The 26,659-nt window shown below is 40.5% G+C and overlaps 1 protein-coding gene across 2 annotated transcripts in view; it reads right to left on the bottom strand.

Moving 5' to 3' along the window:
- Positions 1–9,931, bottom strand: part of CHRM3 (cholinergic receptor muscarinic 3) — a 418,667-nt gene extending 408,736 nt beyond the window's left edge. For both annotated transcript variants that reach the window (XR_009762570.1, XM_061626389.1), the window contains exon 1: positions 9,845–9,931. The gene's annotated coding sequence lies outside the window, so the exon portion shown is untranslated. The remainder of the gene's footprint in view (positions 1–9,844) is intronic.
- Positions 9,932–26,659: the final 16,728 nt, after the last annotated feature.

The raw sequence follows: 26,659 nt of genomic DNA, 5'->3' as shown, positions 1-26,659 counted from the left end.
AAGTCCTATTGAGTTCTATGGGGCTTAATCCTTTAGTAAGTGTGTTTAGTATTGCAGCTCTTCAGGGGCATCCATCTTTACTCCTGAGTGCTCCCATTTAATATCTCCACAACATTAGGCTCCTTCTTTCTACAATGGCTTTCTGGTGACTGGCCTGGCCTGAGGCACTTAAACCCTTTTTGCCAGAGGCAAGTTGGCTAGATTAAATGTTCCCTAGCCAGACTCCATCCTTTAGCTAAGATTTCTATCTTAATTTCCAATCAGATAAATGTTTTTGTATGAACTGTATGCGCCAAGCAACTGTGGTTGATGCTTAGTGTATCATGCTTAATGACATCACTTGGACCCAACCTGGGACATCACTCGGGGCTGCCCCCAAAATCTCAGGGTTTGGGATGCTTCTGACCTGGCAACCCTATATTGAACACTGAGATATTAATCATACAGATACTTAAGAAAAATTACAACAATTTGTGAGCTCAAACACTTAGGCTGCAATCCTAACACTGCCCACATAGAATTAAACCCTATTTAACTTAGTGGGTCTTACTTCCAGGTAAGTGGGGTAAGGACTGAACCTCCAGATTCTACATATTAGAGTTTAGATTTGTGATGTGAATACTCAAGTGAGTGGATGAATCCTTGCAATTTAGGACTGCAGTGTTTAATATGTTAAAAAATTAATCAACCAGAAGGATACCCTTACAACGAGACAACATTTTTTAAAGTTATATTTTTATTAGAAGAGCTTACAAAATCTGAAGGCACCACATTTATTTATTTAAAATATTTATAGACCAACTTTTCAAATCAGATCCTCTCAAGGTGGCTTCCAACATAAAAACCACCATAAAAATTAACAATAAAATACCAACAAACTACCATTAATAATAAACATTCAAGTATTAAGCCCAGTGTAACACTAAAATCAAAACAATCATAGTTCACAAAGCATCAAAGAAGAGGCATCCTTCTCTTTCTCTCTCTTGCATGCAAGGATATAGTTCTCTAAGATTAACACTGGTCGAAGCAGACAGAATCTAAAACTAGAAGTATTTTCTCCTTCAGATATATTTTATTCACATACAAATTTATGTAGATTTACTCAATCTATTAACATGATTTACCTCCCTGGGCTCCTACTGGAAGGGAGGGATATAAAGTTAATAAATAAATAATAAATAAAATAAATGATTCACTATCTAAAATTTCTTTGATTAACATTTTACTAATGATTATTTTTTCTTATATTAAGGGGAAAAGAAACGTGATTTCTTATGGGATGAGAATTCAAGACTTCAGCATCTTATCTAATAAGTCTCCACTTTCAGTACAGAATGTGTACTGAAAATTTATGGAATATTTATAGAAACTGTTTTATGGAAAGTGTGACTGTGGTCTACCTACCGGGGGCCACATGTCAGTGGTGGGCAGGGCCAGAGTCACTCTAGGCACTTTTAAACTCCATTATTGATAACTTCCACTGAAAATGAAGTTGTTCAACACAAAAAGGAAAAGAAATATCTAAATAATTTAAAAAGTATTTGCACTCAATTATGTAATTCGTTTAATACAGCAAGATGGAGCTTAGAGAATCAATACTTTATCAGCCAGCAGTCTGAGGCTACCTCTTGGACCTCCATGCTGAACCTTCCAGGAAGCCAAGGATAAAGAAAAAGGACAAGAGTAGAAAGGGGAAAGGTAAGCAACAACCTACTCACAATCCTGTACATCTACACATGGCAGAATTTACCCTGAATAGTTATGTCTTGCAAACGTTGCCTACTAATGTTGTTTTATAGTTAGGGAACCCAGCAACTAATATTTTACATGATTTATTAACCTAATGACTTGCCTAACCTTAATTAGTATAATCAGCTTTTCCAGAGATAATTCATAGTTCCTTATTTTAATGAAGGCCTATGTAATAGTATATTAGGCAGGTTAAGGAAGAAATTATGTGCTCTAAAATTCCACAACGGTACTGTATGTACTATGCTAATTCTTTATTGCATGATTTTTAAGACAAAGTAACATTTTATCTTTGGGGGGGAGGGGTGCACTATCTTTACTCAGCAAGAGATTCCCATCAACCTAGACTGATAATAGGAACTGGAGATGAGAAGAACCTCTAAAAATACAGGGAAAGAAGCTTCCCTGCTCTTTCTGCTCCCTCTTGTAGCAGTGAGGAATCTCGGGCGTGGAAGCTCAATGCAGCCATGCAGTCCTATCTGGCCCTCGGAACTCTCCCCAGGCCACACCTCGCATTGGCACTCCTTTGCACGCTTGAGTATTTTTGTCTGACTAGAATGTGTCCTTGAACTCTGATGCCTCTTGCTTATCTGGATGGAGGATAGTGATGGATGTGTGTGTCTAGAAACTAGCCAAATGTACAAATGTAAAAATTTACATTCATTGCTCTGCCCACTCTTGTCTCTGGCCCTGCCCAACACTGGCATGTGGCCTTCAGTAGGCTGCCTAGAATGGAATGCAGCCCTTAGGCTAAAAAGGTTCCCCACCCCTGCTCAACTGGAAAACAAGCAAGACAAGACAATTACAGTTCATAGACCAGGACCCTTGCCCACTGTAGCTTAAAGTGGTCAAAACAATCTCATCCCTTCCTGAACTAGTCACATACATAGTTTCCAAAGAGTGGAGCACAACAAGACACTACCGGAACAGTAACAAACTAGAGACATTCAACACTTTTTTTAAAAAAGGCAACAGAAATAAGTCAACTCTCAAGCTGACACAGCAACTTTTGATGACTTGTCAGTCTCTTTTTACCATTCCAATTATATCTGCCTCTGGATTTTGTAATTTTACTTATGATGATGAATGTGCCACTGGTGAGTTCAACGTGCCCCAGCCTTCCTCACAACTCAGAACTACAGAAAGATGCGAGAATCATTTCTGCATTTGCCGTCCCCATCCCTTCTCTGTTCTGGATCTGAGAGAAAGGTTGTGGTTACCTTCAGAACACCTCTGCAGCCCTGGGCTAAACAGAAAAGCCCCTTCCCCATTTTCTAGCTTTAAACGTGGAGGTGGGGATCATCCATGACCTCACATGGAGGTGTAAGATCAGAGGCCAGTGAAGGGACAAGATGACAGCAATGTTTGGCTTAGTTACCAAAGCTAACCACAACGGTTGGATCTGACCTACCTTGTATCAATCCTGCCTTGCCAGCCATGACTTGGCAACTAAACTGATGCATCATAGGCACAGGACAACAGGCCACAAGATATTTGTGTCAAAAGGGGGCAGAAGCTTATAAATTGTACAGATAAATGAAACATATCAAGTGTACAATGCTCACAGAAAATGAGTTTGTGTCCCATAAGAACATAAGAAGAGCCTGCTGGATCAGGCCAGCGGCCCATCTAGTCCAGCATCCTGTTATCACAGTGGCCAACCAGGTGCCTGGGGAAGCCCGCAAGCAGGACCCGAGTGCAAGAACACTCTCCCCTCCTGAGGCTTCCGGCAACTGGTTTTCAGAAGCATGCTGCCTCTGACTAGGGTGGCAGAGCACAGCCATCATGGCTAGTAGCCATTGATAGCCCTGTCCTCCATGAATTTGTCTAATCTTCTTTTAAAGCCGTCCAAGCTGGTGGCCATTACTGCATCTTGTGGGAGCAAATTCCATAGTTTAACTATGCGCTGAGTAAAGAAGTACTTCCTTTTGTCTGTCCTGAATCTTCCAACATTCAGCTTCTTTGAATGTCCACGAGTTCTAGTATTATGAGAGAGGGAGAAGAACTTTTCTCTATCCACTTTCTCAATGCCATGCATAATTTTATACACTTCTATCATGTCTCCTCTGACCCGCCTTTTCTCTAAACTAAAAAGCCCCAAATGCTGCAACCTTTCCTCGTAAGGGAGTCGCTCCATCCCCTTGATCATTCTGGTTGCCCTCTTCTGAACCTTTTCCAACTCTATAATATCCTTTTTGAGATGAGGCGACCAGAACTGTACACAGTATTCCAAATGCGGCCGCACCATAGATTTATACAATGGCATTATGATATCGGCTGTTTTATTTTCAATACCTTTCCTAATTATCGCTAGCATGGAATTTGCCTTTTTCACAGCTGCCGCACACTGGGTCGACATTTTCATTGTGCTGTCCACTACAACCCCGAGGTCTCTCTCCTGGTCGGTCACCGCCAGTTCAGACCCCATGAGCGTATATGTGAAATTAAGATTTTTTGCTCCAATACGCATAATTTTACCCTTGTTTATATTGAATTGCATTTGCCATTTTTCCGCCCATTCACTCAGTTTGGAGAGGTCTTTTTGGAGCTCTTCGCAATCCCTTTTTGTTTTAACAACCCTGAACAATTTAGTGTCGTCAGCAAACTTGGCCACTTCACTGCTCACTCCTAATTCTAGGTCATTAATGAACAAGTTGAAAAGTACAGGTCCCAATACCGATCCTTGAGGGACTCCACTTTCTACAGCCCTCCATTGGGAGAACTGTCCGTTTATTCCTACTCTCTGCTTTCTGCTTCTTAACCAATTTCTTATCCACAAGAGGACCTCTCCTCTTATTCCATGACTGCTAAGCTTCCTCAGAAGCCTTTGGTGAGGTACCTTGTCAAACGCTTTTTGAAAGTCTAAGTACACTATGTCCACTGGATCACCTCTATCTATATGCTTGTTGACACTCTCAAAGAATTCTAATAGGTTACTGAGACAGGACTTTCCCTTGCAGAAGCCATGCTGGCTCTGCTTCAGCAAGGCTTGTTCTTCTATGTGCTTAGTTAATCTAGCTTTAATAATACTTTCTACCAGTTTTCCAGGGACAGAAGTTAAGCTAACTGGCCTGTAATTTCCGGGATCCCCCCTGGATGACCACATTTAGGAAGCAGGGGGAACGTATCTGTATAGTATATGTATCCACAGTGTTTCCTGTCAAGTGCAAGAGCCACCCTTATCCTTTTCTTAACCATTTCCTACAGCAGCGAGCAACAGACATGCATGGATTTCTCACTACAGAGAACATTACTTGTATACTGGCACATACCCGCTTATTTCTGTACCATGTGAAGCAGCATTTTGTCTTACATGTAAATAAGGAATATTAATGTTTTATACTATTACAGCACTGTAGAGTATAAGAGAGCACTTTAAAAGTACCAAACAAAGTGCTAGAAAATAGGAAGGCATGAACTCTGGAATAAATCTAGTCTTTTGTTTACTTCAAATAGGCTAACGTTTTGATGAGCTGTGAAGCTAGATCTGCTACTACAAATGGCATATTCACATTCAATTAGGTGATGAATAGTACTATTTGTATCAACACTGTTCATTTTTATAGTAATCATCTTCACCGTTTCTTTGCTCTAATGATGAGTAAAGGTTCTGCCATTTTTTTTTAATCCAGTTACTCTCCCTCAAAAGAATGAGGATGAAATAGGCAGGAGAATAGGCAGATTACAGTACAGAAAACGAAATGTTCTGAACTCTTGATGCTATAAATTCAGAACATGACTATCTGGCCTTTTTGTATCCAATACCCTCAGTTGTCAGAAGGGCATAAAACTGGGAAGAAAAGGCATAAGTAATTATTCAAATATAAATCAAAGAGGGTATATTGTCATTCATCATCTTGTGGGAGGCTCAAAAGAGAAGAACAAAATTATTATTATAATTTCATCTTTCAGTCTTGGAATCAGCTATTTTTCAAAATAATATTAGTCAAGTACAAGCAAGTTTTCACAAGTGTAGCATTGCATTGGAACTATGGTTGAAGCCATAAGTACACTTGGTAGCACTTCAAAGTATATTCCAAGACCCTGATTTGGTAAAGAAAATACTGGAAGCCTTCTCAGCAGGGCTGGCACTAGGGGGCCCACAGGGGCACTGGCCCAGGGCCCATGAGTTCTGAAGGCCCACCAACCTGGCCCCACTGTATAGCTCCCACTCACTTGCTGCCCTCCTCCCCACCAGGAGCCTCAACCTAATGCACTAGGTGGATAGGTGACAGTTTCAATTTGGAGCATTTCAGCCCTTGTATGCAGCAGCCACCCATTGTAAAATTACCCAATATCCCATGGACCCTCAGGGCACTGCATGTTGGGTAACTGTACGGTGGGCAGTTGCTGCAGAGGTGCCCAATCACTCCAGTTCAAAAGCACAGGCACAGCATATTAATTAAGTCTGCTGAACATCTCTCTCTCCGCCAGGCAGGCCCGAACAAACAAACAAAGGAGCAAACAGCAGGGATCTGAAGACAAGGCGGCAGCAGCAGCTTGGGATGGATCAAATTATCTATTTTTACTATTTATTTATTATTTGATTTATATCCCACCCTTCCTCCCAGCAGGAGCCTAGGATGGCAAACAAAAGCACTAAAAACACTTTAAAACATCATAAAAACACACTTTAAAATACATTAAAACAAAACACCTTTAAAAACATTTTTAAAAGCTTTCAAAACATCTTCTAAAAAAAGATTAAAAAACATTTTTTTAACAAAAGGTTTAAGAACATATTAAAAAGCAATTCCAACACAGATGCAGACTGGGATAGGTCTCAACTTAAAAGGCTTGTTGAAAGAGGAAAGTCTTCAATAGGCACAAAAAAGATAACAGAGATGGCACCTGTCTAATATTTAAGGGGAGGGAATTCCACAGGTAGGTGTTGCCACAGTAAAGGTCTGTTTCCTATGTTGTGCAAAATGGACCTCCTGATAAGATGGTATCTGCAGGAGGCCCTCACCTGCAGAGTGATCGACTGGGTATATAAGGGATAAGATGGTCTTTCAAGCTGTATAGGGCTTTGTACACCAAAAATAGAATCTTGAACTTGGCCCGGTAGCAAATAGGCAGGCAGTGCAATTCTTTCAGCAGTGGGGTGACATGTTGACGATACCCTGCCCCAGTGAACAGTCTCACTGTCGCATTTTGCACCCACTACAACTTCCGGACCAACCTCAAGGGCAGCCCCACATAGAGCACATTACAGTAATCCAGCCTGGAGGTTACCAGTGCATGGACAACAGTGGTCAGGCTACCCTGGTCCAGAAACAGCCGCAGCTGACTTACCACTGTCCTACCCACTGAGGTCACCTGGGCCTCTAGCGACAAAGATGGATCCAGGAGCACCCCCAGACTACGAACCTGCTCTTTCAGAGTGAGTATGACCCCATCCAACCCACAGCGCCTCCATCTTGCTAGGATTCAGACTCAGTTTATTGGCCCTCATCCAGCCCACCAACGAGTTCAGGCAGCGGTCCAGGGCTTGCACGGTCTCTCCTGATTCAGATGTTATGGAGAAACAGCTGGGTATCGTCACCGTACTGCTGACACCTCGCCCCAAATCTCCTGATGCCTGCTCTCAAGGGCTTCATATTGATGTTAAACAGCATGGGGGACAAGGTGGTACCCTGCGGCACCCCACAGCACAACTACCAGGGGGCCGAAATACAGTCACCCAATGCTATTCTTTGAAAACGACCTTGGAGATAGGATCAGAACCACTCCAAAACAGTGCCTCCAATACCCATCTCACCAAGTCGGCCCAGAAGGACACCATGGTCAATGGTATCAAAAGCTGCTGAGAGATCAAGTAAGAATAGTAGGGTCTCACTCCTCCTGTCCTTCTCCCAATAAAGGTCATCCATCAGGGCAACCAAGGCCAATTCAGTCCCATAACTAGGCCTGAACCCAGACTGGAATGGGTCAAGGTAATCTGTTTCATCCAAGAGCACTTGCAATTGCTGTGCCACAACTCTCTCGATCACCTTCCCTAAGAGGGTATTTGCAACCGGTCAGTAGTTGTCACAAACCACTGAGTCCAGAGTGGGCTTTTTCAGGAGCTGTCAGATCACAGCCTCTTTCAAGGAGGCTGGAACCACTCCCTCCTGCAGTGATGCATTGACTACACCCTGGATCCACTTGGTCAAACTCCCTGGGCAAGCTTTAATAAGCCAAGAAAGGCAAGGGTCGAGAGGACACGTTGCTGGCCACATCATCGCAAGCACCTTGTCTACGTCATCAGGCTGCATCAACTGAAACTGTTCCCAAGAAGTCACAACAGATGTTGCAGTGGACACCTCTTTGGGGACTATACTAGACGTGGATGGGGCATCAAGACTGCTATGGAGGCGAGCAACTTTACTCTCAAAGTGCCTTGCAAACAATTCACAGTGGGCCTCCGAAGGGTCTAAAATTCCATTTCCTGGAGTTGATGTCAACAGACCCTTGACAATACAGAAGAGTTCCACTGGACGGCTACTTGAGGATGCGATGGAGGCAGAGAAGTGGGCCTTCTTCGCAGCCCTCACCACCACACAGTAGGCACAGTTATGTTTTACTCATGCCCGATCAGCCTCACAGCACATCTTTTGCCATTTTTTGCTCTAGCCATCATCCAGCCTGTTTCATTGCCCTTAGCTCACTGGTGTACCAAGGTGCCAGCTGGGCTCCACAATGCCGGAAAGGGCACTCGGAGGCAACCGTGTCAAAAGCCCGACGCTCCTTGCTGTTGCACAGCATGACAAGGGCTTCAACAGGGTCACCTGCTCCAACTCCGCCAGGGCATTCAGGAATCCTGTGGATTTCATTAGTCTCTGGGGGCGGACCATCTTAATCTGTCCATCTATGTAAGCAAAGCAGGGTTTTTTGAAAAACAACAACTCCTTTTTCATGTGGATGCATCCTTCTGTTATAAGGTTGAACTTGAGTGGGACAGGCAGCTTTGAAATGGGGACAAAAAGGAGTGTGTGTGTAGAGGACTGGGAGGAGTAAGAAAAAAACAGATGGGAAGAGGTAATTGGCAGTGGTTTTTAAAAATCCATACTTAGGTTATCTGTATTACTACTTTGTTGTCCCTTTGTATGCTAGCATCTTTCCCCCTACACCTATGCATTCAAAATAAGAGAGAGGTTTCCAAAACAAGTTGCATGAACCTGTTTTAAAGAAGAGAAGCTTCATGACTAACCTAACAATCTGGCTTTAGAAAAACAGATTAGCTATTCAGTCTGTTAATTCCTCAATGTTTCAATAACTACCTTCTGCATGTGTGTTGAGCCCAGGCCCTCTCATGAGGAGCGGGGAGGGGGAAGGCATGAGTTTCAGGTACCACAGCAGTTAAAAAGCATGGACGTTCCAGTTGTTGAGGCTAATCCCGACCTTGAGGAGGAGAGTGAGCTTGCCGCCCCGTCAGTTCCCACAGATAGCCCTGCCCTCCGAGGAGACAGCCCTCAGCCTCCAAGCACACCCCCGGGACCGTTAAGGGATGCTCCTGAGAAAGCAGTAACTCCTCCTTCAACAAGCAGGGTCCTAGAGACGCCCGATGCTTTCCCGCCTGCTGCTCCTCAGCCTGCCGATAAGGAACCTGTTCTGTCCAATGAGGCTTTGGATGTTCGCCCCCCTTCACCGCGCATACGACGTCTGGAGAAGTGGTCACGGCAGAGGGCGTGTGTGCGCAGGAGAGGTTACGCTCGAAGACCTTCCCTATTTAAGTCTGCCGCATTCAGAATTGGGTGCTGAATCAACTCCTTCCACATGTTGCAGAGCATGTCTAGAGTGTAGTTAGGGAATTGTAGTGAGTTAGCATAGGGTTTGCTATGAGGCGTGCTGCCTTTGATGTATTGATTACTTTAATAAAACAAGAATTGATTGCACCCTCGTCTCAGCCTCGTGAATCCTGCTCTGAACAGGACAATGTGCTAGTATCAAGAAAACATGTTTGAATCAAGATTTTAGTTTTTTTAAAAACACCTTTGAAGTTGGTTAATTTCTGGTTAAACTGGCTGACACTCTGGTGAACAACCAATACATTGCAGGGCTTTAAAGAATCCTCCTACCCCCCCCAAGCAATTAAAATATTGATTTGTACCTTAATCCTTGTTGTAAGAATGCTGTAGCTTTTCTTCTGGTAAAGATCTCTCTCAAATGCAAAAGCATGTGCGCTTATCAATATCTGATGAGCTATTGCATAATTTCATTGACTCCAGCATTGTGGTTTTGTGGACATAAATATCTGCAGGTGAAAGCTGGCTCTATACAGGTGAGTCAGATTTGAACTCTTAGAGAATTTGTGGGTCCTAATCCACTTCACTTGATTCAAATGGGATTGAAACAAATGCTTGATCTGGAAACTAGTTAAGCTTCCTTGCTTGGATTTTTACTTTCTATTCAGAAGTAATTCACTGGGACTTACTCACAGGTAAGTGGGGTTAGAATTGCAGCCTTAGCCTGGGGGGAGAGAGAAGCCTTACACTTTCTATTCCAAAATATTCCCAAGAAATGAAGAAAGCTTTCGCTAACCTGGAGTGGATTTTAATGTGGAAGGACTATGAACTCAATTCAGTCCTACTACTAAAAATTAAATAAAAAAATCTTGGGTCCATAATTTTTAATTCCAAGTAAAAACAACAAAAAGTCCTATGGCACATTAAAGACTAACACATTTATTATGGCAGAAGTTTTCATGGCCTCAAGACCACCTGCTTGTGATGAACTCCTAATTTCACCATACATGCCTATGTGAACACCTAATTTCCAGGTATGTAAAGGAGAAAATTGGGAGTTGACCAGCAATGAGATTCTAAAGAATACAGTTAGTGATAATGAGGTTAAATGTATGTTCAGTAGGCACCTCTTTTACAGTAGCCAATTGGTAATAATTGGTGAGGCCAAGAAAGAGAATGTGGTTTGAGGAGCGAAGGGAGTGGCTAAAAGCCCCACTGATGCCCTGTATCCAAAGGCCCCCAGAAACCTGGAGCTGGCCCTGCTTCTTTACAAATAATCAGTCAACAATCTGAATAGGTCATAACACTTTATTACATTTATATCCCACTTTTGAACTTTAAGCCCTCAAAATGGCTAACAACATTTATAAGACACAGCATATACATTAAGAACCACATGCTCAAAAAACCACAGAACAGCCACCCCCACTGGAGCAGATGATGGCATCAGAGTTTCCTTCCCCAAGGGCAGTTGGTATCAGTTGGCCTGGGTGGAGGGGGAGTCAAATAGGAGCAGGCCGTCATGTTTTCTTTGCCTCCATCTCTTTTTTCTTATCAAAACATATTTGGGCTTGGTTAAAACATTCACTTTGCCACCAAGAGGTGTGCAATTTTCAAAATATAGCATATTGTAGCGTGCAGCAATTTGGTGGCGTCAAAAGGCCATATTAAGGAATCATTAAGTATATCTGAAGAGTACCTGATAGTTATTTGAAAACAATTTCAGAGACAAAGCATTTGTAGTAGGGCTAAATGGTCTCTGGTAGGGGGTGAAATAGGCAGAGAAATCATCCGAGCATTAGATCATGTTGTGGTAACCTCTTCTTCAGGCACTTGTACCCCAAATTGTATTACTGTTCCTAAGAACAATGGTTCCCTTTGTGAGTAAGTGAGGCCTTATAAAAGAGCCTCCAATACCTTTCTTAGTATTATAGGAGAGACAACTTATTTTGAAGAAGAGCCAGCAAGAACAACCATGAATAATACAACTCTATTTTATTTATCTGTCCCTAATACAGAAAATACTCTCCCTAAGAATGATAAAAAGAGCATTGATCAGGTCTTACAATATAAGAGTATGTCTTACCAAGCCTGGGACTCGATCTCTTGGACGCAGCCAAGGTTTTGATCACGAGCAACCCTTACGGTCTAGGGAACTTATATTTATATCTATTTTATGATGTCATACATCTATAGATAAAATGCATAATTTTACTAAAAATGAATCCCGGGTTACCACTAAACTTTACTTTACTCAGTGGTCCTTTGAACTCATTCAGGAAGAAGCCTCACTGAATGAGCTGTTTAGCCTGCTGAACCATCAGAGCTCTTCCGGGTTGTGTGGTGAAATTAAGCAATGTATGCCTTGCCTTTCAACGAAACATATACTTCCCCATAACTACTGTCTTATACTAACAATCCTGGATAGGTTCGTATCAAGCGATTATTGGATTTTAGGAGCATATCTTATACCATGAGCTACAAAAGCTACTTGGATTTTCTTATATGATTTCTATTCTTTAAAATGCATCATCTGCCTTATAATATTGTGGCTAAGCGATTGTCACTTCAAGTTCTGCCTTGCAGTTACAGCATAGAGCTAGCATCCTGTTTTACCTCTGAGGGCTAAACTAAAGGTTGACTCACTTCCTGGTACTTCTTATTGTGCTTTGAAGTGGCTTTTGGTACTTTGAGATACAGAGGTCAACTGCTGTGGGTTGAGCCTGTCTATGTGTCTCATAACCACATTGATCCAAAAGACCTTGCGATGTACTTTCGGAATCTTCCAAACCTTGGGTGAGTGTTTGGCAAAATTACAGTGGTTCCCTGAGGGAAATTCCTGTCTATCCAGGTCTGCATTCGAGTGTGGCTAACTGGGTTTTCATGAAGTGCTGGAGAGATTCTAGCCACTGTGAGCTCGTCCTCTCGTGACAGTCAGTTCTACAACAAGAATATATTAAAGGGTACCTGTAAGTTGTTGCAAAATGACTGGAATGAAACAGAGAGTGAAAGAAAATTGATAATACTTTACTGATAACAAACTGAATAAGAACAGTACATAATATCTTGAGGAGAAACATACAGAGATATTTATCTTAGTTACAAGGTTCTGGCCTACATGGGGGGAAACTCCTCCAGAGCTACACTTTCCTTCCAACTCACCACTGTTCAAATCCTAAATGTCTTTCTCACTGGCAGCTAACTTCCAACTGACTAGAATCTCCAGCCAATCAGAATCTTCTGTCATCCAGATCAATTATCAAATTAACTCTTAGTGATTCCTACTGTTGTACTTCCGACACAGATAACCTCTAGAATATAATTCCAAATTTCACTTTGAATTAACTTCATGCTCCATCATGCTAGCATATAACAAAATAGAACACTTCGGTTCATTTCCCCCCCACTTTGTAACCATAATTGTTTCCATATTAGAGTCCTTTAGTGCTGCTAAGGCATTACTATTCTCGAATCAGATGAAAGCACAATTTTAACTGTGTTTAAATACTGTTCTTAATAGTGCACTGAATTGCCCCTAGCAATTTCACCACTGCATATACAAAGTGGGTGGGCATTAATAACTTAGGATGCAGCATTGAAGTGACTGCCTACATTACTCACAAGTAAGTCCTACTCAGTGCAATGGGACTTACTTCCTGGAAAGTATACAACTTTCTTACTTTCATAGCTTTTTATGGCCACCAGCATTATTAAAATCAGCTCTGTAAGTATTCTAATTACTCCTTAATTTTTGACTTTATTTTTATTAAAATTGTCCCATTGCACAACAGGAATGGAACATGATGATGATGATCCTTCATGGGCTGTCATCTAAGCTAAGATGAGAGAAACTGTGCCTCCACCAGTTCCCAACAGGATAAGGATCAATAGGCTGTAGATCAACTGCTGTAGAGGGAGGCACCATCTTAACATAGGAACAGGAGTGGGGTACTGGGACTTAAAGCTGTGTGGGTAGAATTTATATGGACAAAAATGCATAGGGGCAATAAATAGGAGGGTTAGCAAGGCATTTAGCTTGTTCATATCCAAAAACAGCCACAAACAGATACTACAAATACAAAAAGAGAGTGGGTTTTTTCCTGCCAATCTAGTGTCTTCTTTATTGATGGTAGGACTCAAAAGAGGAAGAACTTGGGTATTTGAAATAATTTTTGCACCATCTCTGTTATGGATCTGACCACTGCTAAGGAGTTAGAAGACTGCTGGCTGGACTCTTAGCATGATTTATTTATTTCTGCATTGATATCCCAATTTTCCTCCAAGGAGTTCAAGGTAGGCTCTTTTTTGGGAGGAAGGATGGGGTATAAATTTAATAATAAATAAAAAGGTAGCATACATGACCTCCACCCCCACCCCCCATATTGTCCTCACAAGCCTATGAGGGAAATTAGGCTGAGAATTGATGACTGGCTCAAGGTCACCCAGTGAGCTTCATGGTCAAATGAGAATCTGAACCCTGGTCTACCAGCTCTTAGTCCAACACTCTAACCAGTACGGCACACTAGCACAGGCTAGCTAATGCAGGTGTGCCCCCTGGAAAGAGGCAGGAGAGGCTGCTCTGGCTGCAGTGTGATAAGTCTCTAGCACAGTGTCTGTTCCAAACCGGAGGAGCCTGAGGATACTGCAGATGATCAACTTGATTCTGAAACACCTCTGATTCCAGCTTTTATTCATACAGATTCTCACATGATTATGATAGAGCTGCCATGTCTCTGGTTTTTGCCCGGGGACTCTGGTTTTTTTGGGTCCTCACTGGGTCTCCAGGTGAGTCACCCCAATCTCTGGACTCTCAGCTTTAATTAAAAAATTAAGCTTATAGGTGGTCTTGTTCAAGAAATATACACCCAAATGTCAGCCGCCACCCTCTCACAATTTCTGTTAAATGAGCTCATAGCTGGCTGCTCTAATCCTGCCCTTTCAGGTTTGTAGCCAATAAGTGAAATCAGGGTTGTGATTGACAAGATACTTGTTGACCTCCAGGCAATAGCTAGAACCAATTGCAAGGTCAGAAAATTGTTATCTTTCCTGGTTTATAGCTTTCAGTAGTAGTAAAAGTGCCTTTCTCTGTATGTGCAGGTCAGGGGATGTAGAACAAAAAACTCACAGGAGGATCTTGAAAGGCAATTGTTTACAATTTCAATCATGATTATAATAAAAGTGTATATGCAGGATCTTTAAATTACTTAAAAATAGCATATTATATATTTTATCTTTCAAATAATTTTTGAATAGAAATTTAAAAGAAGAGTACATGGAACTTGTTTAAATTTTCTTGGGCTGTTGAAGAGGGCAGCTTATTTGTCTAATTCATAGCCTCTTGTGAAAACCTTCCCAATATAAACCTTTAATCCTATACTAGCTTTTCTAGGAGTAAAGCTGCAATGCTAATCCAACATATCGGGAGTAAACCCCATTGAATTCAATAGGACTTACTTTTAAGTAGGCATTGGTTGGGTTTTGCTGTAAATCAATGGGCCTTTTGAGTAAACATAGAAAATGATTGTATTTGTGTTGTAAATCTTTCCCCCTCCAATCCTATTTTTAAAGCAATTAGGCAGGGTTTACCTAGGTGTCACTGCGTTTATTTTATAGGAAACTAATACTGATTTTATTATTTTAAAAAATGTTCTGCAATGACCAGCTGGTTTTGACAATAAACTATTATATGAGGTATATGTATTTTTACATCAGTGTGTGTGTATAAGGAATATTTCCAACAACGCTGTGAGGTAGCTCACAACACGAAATAAAGCCATTTAAACTCCAATGACAATAAAACAAGTATGAAACAGTTGCAAAACAGCTTAAAGTGGCATGATCCTGAATTTTGGGTTGGGTGAGTGAAGTTCCTTATCACTTGATGTTGCAGTCCTGTACATGCTTCCCTGTTTGAGTAAGCCCCATTGAATACATTGGGACTTGCTTCTGAGTAAACATGCATAGGATTGCACTATAAATATCTTTACAGGTTGTGTAAATAATAAACATCTTTGATCATCATGCTTGTATAACTATTTCTTCATACTATGTCCGGATAAGTATCTGATTTCACACTATGGTTGTACATTATTATTTCCTCTAAATTTTAAGTGTGCCCTTCTTACTGGGGCTGGTCATGGTCCCCCTCTGTTGTTTTCATCCTGAGGGACAGATTAGACTGACAGATGGTGCATAGCCCGTGGTCACCCAGTAAACTTTGTTGCTCCGTTGTTATATGCCTTCAAGTAGATTACGACTTATGGTGACCCTATGAATCTATTTCCATTTTAAAAAATTAATTAAAATGATTTACATGCAGGCAAAGTTTACGAAGTAGATCCACGCAATACATTTAAAGCACATCCAGCATACATTTAAAGTGAATGAGTTCCTCTAAAAAAATCGTAGAAACTGTAGTTTTCCCCTCACAGTTACAGTTTGCACCACCCTTAAACAAACTACAGTTCCCATGATTCTCTGGTGGGATTCATGTGCTTCAAATGTGTGTTGAATGTGCTTTAAATGAATGGTGTGGACCTGTCCTAGTATGCTGTGCATTCATTAGTGAAATGAAAAGAACAATGTTAAAAGATACATTTTTAAACAGGGGGAGGGCTATATCTCACTGGTAGGGCATATACTGTGCATGCGATGGTCCAAAATGCAATCCCTGGAAAAGATTATTGCCTGGAATCCTGGAGAACCAATACTAGCCCATGTCATCAGTACTGAGCTAGATGGTACCAAACGGCCTGAGTAAGGCAGATTCTTTTGTTTCTAAAAGAGGAAAGGGGCTGAAGGCACACAGTGACTCTGAAATTAATTTATGTATTTTATTTACAACATTTATATACTGCTTTATTATAAAAAACCTCAAAGCAGTTTACAGAAGAAATCAAAACAATGAAATTATTGACAAAACCAATTAAAGTTTGCCTTACTCATAGGAATCTTGCTGTGGTTAGTATTGTATTGCATTTAGGAAATCATTACTGTCTTTTCTTTTTCTATTTGCATTTCATTTACCTCTGACCTCACTCCCTTATATCCATAGATATAACCACAACAGTGGTTGTGCTCAGCTCAACCGCCTTAAACCCACTGATGATGAACCTTTGTTGGTTGCATGACGGTTTGTTTCTTGCCCAATAGTAGTAAAAGAATTCACAAACTGGGAAGTGTGGCTGCAATTGCTGTTGTTCCCAAGCTACTGCCTATGAAGGTAGACCAAACCATGTGTGTTTTCTCTCTGTCAATTATTACTCACTGGAACTGGGATGGCTGTCAATGTGAGTTTACAGCAGCACACAGAGTAGGCCAGCCTTTCCCAGCCGGTGTGCTGGCAATGCTGGCTGAGGCTGATGGGAGTTGTGGTCCAACAACATCTGGAGGCACACTGGTTGGGAAAGGCTGGAGTAGGCAGAAAAGGGTAGAGAAACTTCTTAACTCTTACTTATTTCTCAAACCTCTTTCTGCAGTGAAGGGTCAAGTCTGAAAAGACGTTTGGAGCAATCATGTTAAAAGGCAGGCAGGACATTCCAGGCAGGTGGTTGCCAATCCTGCTTTGATATGGATATATTTGCAGAGGATCCCTAGTCAAGCCTTACCAACAGCACAATCGTAACAATATATACTCCGAAGTCCTGTTGAGTTCTATGGGGCTTAGTCACTTAGTAAGTGTGTTTAGAATTGCAGCCTTCAGAGGCATCCATCTTTACTCTTGAGTGCTCACATCTAACATCTCCACAACATTAGGCTCCCTTTTTCCTACAGAGGCCTTCTGGTGACTGGCCTGGTCTGAGGACACTTAAACCTTTCTTGCCAGAAGCAAGTAGGCTAGACTAAATGTTCGCTACCAGGCTCCCTAAGCAGGTGAGAAGAAATTATCCCATCACTTCCACTGGACCTGGGACCCTCATTTAGCTAAGATAGTTATCTTAATTTCCAATCAGAATTTCTTTGGTTTCAGTGGTATGCTCCAAGCAACTGTGGTTGATGCTTTATGTATCATGCTTAATGACATCACTAGCGTCCACCCCTGAAATGTCAGGGTTTGGGATGCTTCTGACCTGGCATCCCTAGATTATGATGATGATAATATATTAAATTTATACCCCATCCTTCTTCCCAAAGGAGCCCAGGGTGGCAAACGTACAAAAACCCCAATGTAACAACAAGACATTTTAAAAAACAATTCACTAACAGGCAAAAAAACCTTGAGGTTTAAGAATGTACCTATAGCCCACAGATATTTCTATCAAACTTTTAAAAGCAGGAAAATTGGACAGCTATTTTGAATGCACCAGGGGAGCAGGAGACCTGACCTCGTCTCTCAGATATTGTACTGCCCCACAAATTTGTCAAAATGCAAACACAATTTGAGTTGGTCTTGCACAGTCCAATCCACTTCCTGTGTAGCTTGGAAGAATTTGGTAACATGTGCCTCTGAGCACATGAGGGTGTGGGTGTGATCCTCTGATTAGCCAAGCCAAGCAGCAGTGAGTCTGGCTTTTAGAACACTGACAGTTGGTTCTTACTGAGCATGGCCAACATTATCATTCAGTTCAATGCAAAATTTATTTAATTAATTAAAAATCATCCAGGCATTTTTTTTAACTTTTAAACTGCAGAAGATGAAGGTCAGAGTATGGGGCAAGGTCAGTAATAGGATTACAGGCCCTCTGTGGACATGGCTGATTTTTAATGAATTTCAACAGATTATGAGAACTTTGGCAGAAAAAAGTCCAAAAGGGCTCTGGGATTTTTTCCCCTCCCCTTTTAGACTTTGAACTCTCTATTCTCTCTGTTTTGTGTATCGCCATGAAAATTGAGAGGGTTGTTAAGCAAGCATTTCTGAGTTCAGGACTATAAGTTTTGTAAGGTTTTTTTTTTTAAATGAGCTTATGGAAAGGATGAGAATGGTATGGGGGTATTTTCAATTTAACATTGCAGAATGTGAATAATCATGCTGGCTATAGTGGCTGTATAATTAAACATTCTAAACCCTTTAGCACACATGAGGTAAAATTCATTACATGGCAAGCCAGCAGTTGAAAACAGGGGAATGGACTGAGGGTTTATTATTATTAATCAGTTAGCACACCAACAGAAAATAGAAAAAAAAATACTTAACTTGCAAGCAAAACATAAATGAATGCTAAACTCCAGCTGTTCGCAAGTTATGGGGAAAAGGGTTTCACTGCAAAACATATAATAGCAGTGAAATTAATGGTGGGGTATCAATGACCATGTCACACATGACTCACATACCATTCCTCCTACCAGTTTCATTAATAGTGTCTCACTAGTACACACTAGACAGGGTTATGCTGCAATTACATTCAAAGTATTTTTAAGAGGTCATCACAAATTAGGGTGTTTTTGCTTTGTTTTATAAGAAAGATGGGAGGACTGAGACATCATCTGGACTTCCTGCAAGAAACAAAGAAACATATATCCATTCCAAGGAAAACAGTGTGGAAGCAACTTGTGAGTGTTCAACCACAAACTGTGATGATATCCTATTGAGGAACACTACATAGTTTTAAGAAAGCCAGTTGATCATTTAATGTTTTGGCTCATAAATTTATTGTTATTGTTATTGTTATTCATATCCTGCCCTTCCTCTCAGAAGAAGCCAAGGGCAGCAAACAAAAACTTAAAAGCCTTAAAAACAGACTTTAAAATATATTAAAACAAAACATCTTTAAAACATATTAAAAACATCTTTAAAAAAACTTTAAAACATCTTAAAAAGAAATTCCAATAGAGTCACAGACTGTGATAAGATCTTTACTTAAACAGCTTAAAATTTAGTAAGATCTATGGAATGTTACAATGTAATAACCACAATTATTGGAAATTAAGTATAGGCGGCTCCTGCCGACGTCCTCAACAATTAACTTTTCCAGGAAAGTCCAGCCCAAACTGGAATATTTTGATGTTTATATTCTGCTCTTCTCTCTCTCTGTCTCTATACACTGTTCCTATATGATCTCATCAAATCCCATAGCTTTCAGTTACACAAAAGCCACACACTACCCACATACAAAAACACCTCTGTCTCCGACTCCCAACCCCTCACTCCAATCCCACGTATTCAACTGCATCCCTGATACTTTTGCTTGAATGTTTTGTTGTAATCTCAGAATTGTCATGTCCTCTCCCACCCAGGGCTGGATTATCCATTAGGCTTAGTAGGCTGAAGCCTAGGGGCCCAGGGCTCTTGGGGACCCACGATCTGTGGAAGCAGGGCAGGAGCCGTGGATCATGGGACAAGAGCTTTCGAACCACCCACCATCCCCCTGCTTCACTTACCTTTTTCTCTGCTGTTTTTTGCATTTTGCCATCAATCAAGATGGCAGCTGAGGTTTCCCTAAGGGGCTGAAACCTTGGCCGCCATCTTGATTGATGGCAAACTTGCGCACACAGTGCGAGCAGCCACAAAAAAAAGCGGAAAGGTAGGTGAAGCGGAGGGGATGGGATGGGATGGCGGGAGGCTCAGAATCAGCCTAGGGGCCCTCCTCGGCTTAATCCAGCCCTGCTCCCACCCAAGCCCTCCTCTCCTTGTATACTTTCTTAATCTATTGACAATATCACCATCCATCCTGCTGAACAGGCACATAGCCTTGACTTTGTTTTTCTTTGTTCCCTACATGCACTATTTAAGCATGTCACACCCCTCCTTCCAACCTCTTCATCTTTCAGTGGTGTGCACCCTTCCTCCCTGAGCACAGTGCAGGTTTATCTGGTTGCCTTTAGAGGGGCCAAGTAGGATTTTCTTGCCTGTTACTGCCAAATCATGTTGCTTCTCCCTTTACAACACCCCTTTTCATGCCATCCAGCTTGGGCTGTGTCCACATATATAGTGGTGTTATCTCACACAACAGGTAGCCGAGGTCAGATTTCTTCATGTGTGCATTGGTGCGTGTCCACAGATGAGCAGTTTAAATTTTCTGCCTCTAATTCCTAAACCAATATTTCCCATCCATATTAATGGGTGGTCCTTGATGGGATGTATCTGCATGGTATGTGCAGGTCCTCTTCCTCTATTATATACCTACACTCCATTATCACTTTTTCCAAAGTGGACATGTGTGCAGGTATTTCTTTACTAGTGTATATTCCCAGGAACTGCTCAAGAACAAACATTACCAGTGTATTTCACAATGGGCAAAATGAAGAGTTGCAAAATAAATGTTTCGGGAGGGAAGAATACATACAAAAATATAATATACAACTTGTCTCTTTCTGTAATGAAGCAGATTCCTGCAGAGAATTGCTCTTTGATCTGTCACTAGAAAGTTGACCAGAAAATCTGCCTGCCTGCTTTCTTCCCTCTTTTCCCTAGTGTGGTCTCCATTTTCAGCAGAAAATGATTTTCTAAATCAGTGTTTCCCATAATATAACAGGATGAGAGGAAGGGCTGGATATAAATTTAATAACAAACAAAAACCTTCAAGTGGGTCACAAAGCCTGTGCAAATGGGTCATGGGCTTTTAAAGTATTTTAAGTATGACTATCGCTTCTCATCCTTAACTGGTATGATGAATACCTCTTACAACTTTTTGTTCTGTTGGCATATTATAATGTGGAGTTAACACTTTGACCAAAGGCTTGACTCTTACACTCTTATGCTCTGGTGGATGGCAGCAGATCCTGTGACAGTTTGCCACAAAGTGCTTGGACAAAGAGTCTTTTGAGTGCCTATTACAGCTCACTTCTGATGCACAGGCACTGAAGGCGAGCTGTAATAGTCCTTCGAACCAACTTCTTGTATGAGCAGCTTGTAGTAAACTCTCACAGGATCTGCCACTAGGAATAGTTAATAGTTAAGCCAAGGGTGATTTGACATGTACTTAGTTGAAATAAGAAATAACTTTACCCTATGCATTAATAATGATATGAGACTATGTCTAACAACTATCAAATCCCACATTGACCTACTCATTGGCAAAATGCAAGCTCAGCCATCCCACATGGACTTTATCATGAATAAAACTATTAAAATATTTATAGTTCGTGAATTTCTAACACTGCTTGTATAACCATATGTTTTTAGAATAACATTTTATAGCTTATGAAGCAATATCCTGCAATCAGATGGTTGGTCTTATATTCCCATATACAAAATTGTGACTATTGTAAGCACTATAAATATTTCATCAAATTCCAACTCCAAAGACCTAAGGTCCAAAATGCATGTGACAAAATTTGGACTTGTAGGACACCACACCAAAAAGGTTGGGAACTGTTATTCTAACTAACCCATGATGTAACTCAAGGGTTTTGCAAATATTTAAAACCTTAGACAGAGCTGCAAAAGAAGGAGGAGGAGGAGAGGAAAAGAAAAAGACCTCATCTCCATTCAAAAATGAAATGGACAATATTCTAGTCAATTTCAATTAGCTTAGAAATTGCTGTAGACTTCCTGGATTCTTCCTTCTCTCCATGGGTTTAGGTTAGTCCTTCACCTCCTTGTCTCCACAGTCTCATCACCTTTCATTCCCAAATCATGTTTACATGTTAGCTGTTGATTCCCATTTATATATATATATATATATATATTTAAAAATATAGAATATTTGCAGAAGACTGCTCTTGCGCAAAGTTCTGTTTTAAAAATAAAAAACAATTTAAAAACTGATTTATAATCTGCAGACATTCCTTCATTCCCACTTCCCTTCACTCCCAATTCATTTTTACCTACGGATTCACTTTGTACTATAATAGAGATGTTTTGTGCAAAAGCAATCTTGAAAATAAAAAAATTAAAAGTTTGATTTATGTTTTGTGAACATGTTCTCAATATGCAGCAACTGGAAATAGGCACACTTGTACATAAGCATTGTCACATTTGAGTTCTTTAAGAACTCTAGGTGAACGTCATGTGAACCTGATGATTTGTTGGTTTTTAATTTGTCAGTAAAGCCTAGAATTTTTTCTCAATTTGCCACTGTCTCAGTCCCTCAAACTCCATTCTTGAAAAAGTTTGAAATTCTTGAAAAAGCTTGTCCTACACTTTCTGCAGTGAAGACAGATGCAAAGAATTTATTCAGTTTCTCTCCAATTTCTTTTTCCTTCTTTACCACATCTTTGACTTCCTTGTCCAAAGGTTCAACCACTTCCCTAGCCAATTATTTGCTTCTAATATATTTAATTTTTTTTTGTTATTATCAGCTTTAATATTAAGCTCAGACACAATGATTTGCCAAAGAGCTTCAAGGGATTTGAATCTTGCCTTGTTAGCTAAATCTAACACTAGCCACTAGCCACTGCAACACAGCGAATCTCCTTAAAACAACCTTTGAATCAGCACAACCAAAACAGACTTCTGCATCTGAGCTCAAGATGCTCAAGAAAGCACTTGTTTCCCCCCCCCCCAATGCCATTGTCATTCTTAACCTTCAGAGTCATTCTTCTGCCTCATTTGTCCATGCTGCTATTTACCTCTGTTTGCTATGGCAGCCTACATGATAAACCCATGATTGGACATGAAGACCTCATGGACAATTGCAGATAAGATCATATGAGTTGCCTTAGCAAATAAGATTAAACAGCAAACTGAGCAAATGGTGCCGAGGAGGAAAATATATTGAGAAGCAGCAGCAGCTAGGGGAACAAAAGTGTGCTGAACAGCAGTGGGGAAAAACACCACATCAACATTTGGAGAGAAGAGATCTGTTTCCCAGCAATCCATTTAGATGCATTAAATAGCTACTTTTGAAGCAAATACTGAAAGGCTATTCAGCACAGCTGTATAAATGCAATGATGTGGACAACAAAATATTACTTGAGAGGAATAGCTTTTACAAACTACATCTAATATAATAATATACAATGAACTGCTAAAGGATAAATGCAAGAAACTAAAGCAATACAGATATTAAATCTATAGATATCATGAATTCCTTACTCCAATGGGAGGAATAAATATTGGCTCAATAAAATACATTGGAAAATTATTAATAGTGTTAACAGTTAATTTTCACCAGGATCTTTTATAAGTTCCGTTATCAACAATAAGATAGGAAGTGAGGAATCAAGTTTCAGTTAGCATAGAAAAATTTGATTACAAATGATCCAATCAAGTAGTTGATGAATTCAACCACAACCAATTACATATTGTTAAAGAACTGTCAAATGGCTATTTTGGAGATCCATGAGTTCTTTGAACAGCTGACAACACTTGTCTTTCTGTATGAAAAAGAAAATCAAATCTGGGAAGTTACATTTTATTTCATTATCGCCAATATAAAGTTTTGCTTTAGAGTTATGACTGGTAAGGAATACAACATTATTCTCTTGGATCTGAGGAAACAAATGGTGCCACTAAGGGAGAGACAAGGGAATGGTAAGTCACTAGTTTGGACTGGGCAGGTTGCCAGTGATAAACATGTGTAGAAAATATGAGGTGCTTCAAAGAAGGTTTTACTGAAATGTTTCTGAAGCAAAGAAGGAGAAAAATAAATTACCATTCCAGACCTCAGTAGTGGCATGGTAGCAGGTACGGAGTTTGGGATGTGAGGGGGGGAAACTATGAAGGGATGTGGATGTAATGCAGGATATGTCTCCACACTAGGCTTAGGACTGGATAGATACACACATGGAAAGTATAGAACCATTATTCTAGGATTTATTTTCCTTTAGAGCAAATCTCAAGCAGTTAGAGATGGCTTCTGTCAGCCCTCCTATGCTTCTCACTCAGTCACACTGACTTGCTACTCCGTTCCTACAATATGTATGTTGGATTCCTTTTCATGCCTCCATTTATAGCAGGGAGTTCTTCTGAAGAATCAATAACAATGCAGTTAGTACTGCAGTTAGATTGGAAAGGAGCCTTTATCCTTTTTCTCTTAAAATGTGTTACTGGAGAAACAGCAAACCCAGTTAGTATATTCACATCATCAGCTATTAGTACATATTTCTAGAGAAAGCAGTCATGGATATTTCTGCTGTCTTGCCATGGACACCTGGCCTGCCTGGCTCTCTGTGCAATTTGGAACCATATACAAACTGTGAGCAAATGCTCACTTCAAATGTTCATGTCAATATTCATGTCAATGCATAGATTGAGGATCTAGCTACTTTAATACCATCCTCCTCCATGTATTTGTTCTTCCCAGAATGAGCATCTGAAAAGGGGATAATGAACATTACTGTTAAAAGTATAAAAAGCTTTCCCTTATGCTTTGTTTCTTCCTAGAAACCTAATAACGAAGCTGGATTTAATGGTTGCCAACATTTGTTTAAATATTTTTAACCCACCCTTCATCAAAGAAGTGATCCTAGGGGAGGGACGGAAGGATCTATCCATTTTGGTTCTCTCAGTTTCTCATTTTTCCAATCTTAAATTTTTGGTTCTCCATATTTCTACATTGTTTTAAAAAAAATCCTCATGGAAATTCTCCAGTATTTTAGTGAGAATTTCTCCTACTAAACACATTTTTGTATGCAGTTCTGACTAATGTACACATTTTGCAAGCATTTTCTCCTAATGTAATGTATTTCTGTATGTTATTTCACTAATATATTCATTTCTATGCACTCTTTCCCCCAATATACACATTTTTGCATCACAAAATTTGGATAAGTGTGAATTTTGAAGGATGGATGTGTTTCTGTTCTGATGTTGTATCGGAAAGTGCGGATTTGGTAAATTTGGCTTTAAATGCGAACTTGATCTAATTTCTCGCCCATCCCTATCCTAGGGCAGGATACAATAAAACATTAAATAACAACATTGAACTACATTATCATTCTGCAGAAACACTAACAAATAGAACTAACAGCCTGTAGAAACCCAGCATATCAAACTTGATCATGGTGTTAATGCCCAGCAAAAGCCTCCAAACACAAGTGAATCTTCAGCTGGCACCAAAAATTAATCAGAGTCAGCACCAGCCATATCTCACCAAGAAGGGTATTCCACAAGTGAGGTGTGGCCACTGAAAAGGCCCTCTCTTATGTTGCTGCATATAGTTGTTTCACAGCATGAGCGACAAAATGCATATACTTGTTTCACAGCATGAGCGACAAAATGACATCCTGCGGTGTCCCGCAGTGCAAATGCCATGGGGCCAACAGGGGCCAACTCCCAAACACAGAGGTAGTCCAGCAGTATCAAAAGCCACTGAGCAATCAAGGGAAATCAACATAGTTGTACTCCCTCTGTCCCTCTCTTGAAAAAGATCATCCATCAGGGCGACCAAAGCTATTTTAGGACCAAACCTAGGTCTGAACCCAGACTGATATAGGTCCAGATATTACAGATTACAGCAAAGCCTTTGACTGTGTAGATCATGAAAAACTATGGAATGCTTTAAAAGAAATGGGGGTGCCACAGCATCTGATTGTCCTGATGTGCAACCTATACGCTGCACAAGAGGCTACTGTAAGGACAGAACACGGAGAAACTGATTGATTCTCAATCGGAAAGGGTGTGACACAGGTGTATCGTACCACCTTCCTTGTTTAATCTATGCGTTGAGCATATTATACAGAAAGTGGGATTGGACCAAGATGAAGGTGTGAAAATTGGAGGGAGAAATGTCAATAATTTAAGATATGCAGACAATACCATACTCTTAGCAGAAACCAGTAATGATTTCAAGTTAATGGCTGATGAAAGTTAAAGAGGAAAGCACAAAAGCAGGACTACAGCTGAATGTCAAGAAGACTAAAGTAATGACAACAGAAGATTTATGTAATGTTAAAGTTCACAACGAGGACATTGAACTTGTCAAGGACTATCAATACACAATATCAATATCAGAGTCATTAAAATGATGGAACTGAGGCTATCATACTTTGGACACATAATGAGAAAACAATGATTTGAAATGAAGGCTGATAAAAGTTAAAGAGGGAAGCACAAAAGCAGGACTATAGCTGAACATCAAGAAGACTAAAGTAATGACAACAGAAGATTTATGTAACTTTAAAGTTGACAATGAGGACATTGAACTTGTCAAGGATTATCAGTACCTTGGCACAGTCATTAACCAAAATGGAGACAATAGTCAAGAAATCAGAAGAAGGCTATGACTGGGGAGGGCAGCTATGAGAGAACTAGAAAAGGTCCTCAAATGCAAAGATGTATCACTGAACACTAAAGTCAGGATCATTCAGACCATGGTATTCCCCATCTCTATGTATGGATGTGAAAGTTGGACAGTGAA

This window comes from Rhineura floridana, chromosome 4 (genome assembly GCF_030035675.1).
Source record: "Rhineura floridana isolate rRhiFlo1 chromosome 4, rRhiFlo1.hap2, whole genome shotgun sequence".
Classification (NCBI taxonomy): Eukaryota; Metazoa; Chordata; class Lepidosauria; order Squamata; family Rhineuridae; genus Rhineura; species Rhineura floridana.
This window is presented reverse-complemented; position numbering and strand designations above follow the sequence as displayed.